Source organism: Gekko japonicus, unplaced genomic scaffold (genome assembly GCF_001447785.1).
Source record: "Gekko japonicus isolate JY-2015 unplaced genomic scaffold, Gekko_japonicus_V1.1 scaffold2829, whole genome shotgun sequence".
NCBI lineage: Eukaryota > Metazoa > Chordata > Lepidosauria > Squamata > Gekkonidae > Gekko > Gekko japonicus.
The window spans coordinates 171,235-173,886 of NW_015165909.1; positions in this window are offsets into that span (position 1 = coordinate 171,235).

The following is a 2,652-nucleotide window of genomic DNA, read 5'->3' on the forward strand; positions in this document are numbered from 1 at the left end:
CCTCCAACCCCCTTCTTACCTTCTTCCCCCCTCTCTGTCCCCCTCTGTTTGGTGCATTGCCACCTTTACCTATGGAAATTCCTGGAGATTTGAGGGGTGGAGCCTGGGTAACAATTGTTACCACTCTCCAGGTGAGGGCTACAGATAACTCAAAAATACAAATGCTCTTCAGGTAGCACAGATCAGTCCCTCTGGAGAAAACAGTGCACTCTGTCATTATACCCTGCTGAGGTCGCCACAGGAAGCTGACACTGTTTGCCCAAAGCCAGAGCACTCTCCCAGAGCCTCTTTCTAGATCTCGTTGTATTTAATTCCACAACGGGCCTTATTTCTAGTGTGCCATACTTCAGGTGGAATCATTCCCAGAAATAAATTGCTAGTGGTGTCAGGCTCTTGGATAGCATGTGAGATTTCTTGTGTAGAATCACACTGTCTCTACATTCTGTTAGCACAAGCAGCACCCAAGAATCAAATGTCCACAGTTTTTATGTTTTCCCCACATTCCTGTTGAATTTGACACTTCTAGAACTTTTATGGCAGTCTCAAAAAAAATCTCACTGTTCTATGCCAGCAGATGGCACTGCAGGATCACTTTCCTCAAAACTCTTCCGCTCTCATCGAAATATTGTTCCTCAAGCAAATCACAACTGTTTTCTCAGGTTGTCCAGTCCCATTTACAGATATTTAAATGTGTTTCATGAAACATACTTCAAGTAAGTCATGCTAATTTATTCTTTGTATCGATACAACTAAATTCAATTTGGCTTATCTTTTTTTTTTAAGCTATTTCCCCCTGAACTGTGTTAGAAGAAGAGTTGGTTATTATAACTCGCTTTTCACTACCCGAAGGAGTCTCAGAGTGGCTTACAACCTCCTTCCTTTCTTATCCCAGAATAGACACCTTGTGAAGTAGGTGGGGCTGAGAGAGTTCTGAGAGAGCTGTGACTGACCCGAGGTCACCCACCAGGCTTCATGTGGAGGAGGAGTGGGGGAATCGAACCCGAATCTCCAGATTAGAGTCCACTGCTCTCTTAACCACTACGCCAAACTGGCTCTGTAGGCCTGCTTTGCAAGTAAAAGACATGTCTGTGAGAATCAGGCTGATCATATCTGTGTTGTTTACTAGCTTCCAGCGTTGCAGCTGCACAAACTGAAGCCCAAACATGCCTCTGTTTTCCAGACCAACTTGGAGGTTTTCAGGACCAGATTAATAACAAACCCTTGGTCCGAGGCATTTACACTCTAAAGACTGATATAATGGAGACAACAATGAGGTGGTGCAAAGAGGAGGCAAGAGAGGAATATTTTTATTCCTTTCAGTGAGGGATAGGAGGAAGGAATCATCAACAAATGCTGCATGGAGAAGTTAGATTTTGAGGAGGGACTTGAAGGAAGTGTGAAAGATAACATGGCATATATATTCTGTGAGGCTCTCCCACATTCAACCCTAGGCCATAATAACCTCCCATTTTTGACTGGCTCATTTTCTAACTCTCCTCATCCCATGTACTGGGAGTTCCTTAATTTATTTTCTTTCAAGAGGACAAAAAGATTATGTTGTGTATGTGATGGAATGGAATGAAATGTACTGAGCTTGAATCTTGAAAGGTATTGTAAATAGACCTATCAGAACAAAGGAAGTTCTGGAGGGAAGAGAAATGATTGGCCTTTATATACAGTTTGTGATTGGACCTTAGCTGACATGTGGGTGTGGCTTGCCAAGCCCGGACAGTTTAAAAAGGAGCCTGTTGCTCCATTGATTTGTCTCGTTCTGGTTCTTCTGACTTCGTGTTCAATAAAGCTGTTAATCACTGTTCACCTGATGCCTGAGTCTCGTATCTAACCGATTAATAATAGTACCTGCCCCTTTATGGAGTAGATTCCAAATACTGCCTCTCTCTTCCACCTACTGTAGGATATATGGCTATATTTTATGTTTTGTGATGAGCTGCTGCTCCCTTCAGCGTAAGTACATTGGGGCTAAAGTTGTAGAAGTACATCTATTGGTTCCAGGCAGTGTGAACTATACATTGATCCTTACTGTTCTCCCTCTGTCTCTGGGACTTGCAGTTGCAATAGTTTGTAACAGCAATAGGCATTGTTGCAATATCTTTGGGAGAACTCCAGATATTTGGTCCATCTGTGCAAATGGCTGACATGGAAGACATCCATATTCACTCATTTGAAATCTTTGGAATTCAGCTTGATTTTTTGTTCACAGTATTCTCCAGTAACTGGGGATATAAATGCATCTAAGCAGTATTTCCTTGTCAAATGCATTTCATTCACTTCACCTCAGAAATGGGTGGCATATACTTCATAATGCCACTGAACTCCAGTACCCATCCCTTTTATCCGTCCTTTCCATAAGGACCTGTCCAGATAGAAAAGGTTGCTGGGTGTGTTTGAGTTGCAGCTGTTGGCTAGGATCCATTCTGCGATTTAATCTTACGTTTTTAAAAGAGAAAAGGAACCAGCTGTGATCACTTTTGCTAAAGAGCAAGAGCAAACCAGATGAGTTGTGGACAGATCTCCACAGCATTTTTAATGGGGGAAGAGTTAAATCCTCACTGCTACCTACCACAGTACAGCTACAATTTATAGGGTTGCCAAGTCCATCTTCCACCCCCAGCGGGGGACTTTGGGGGCATT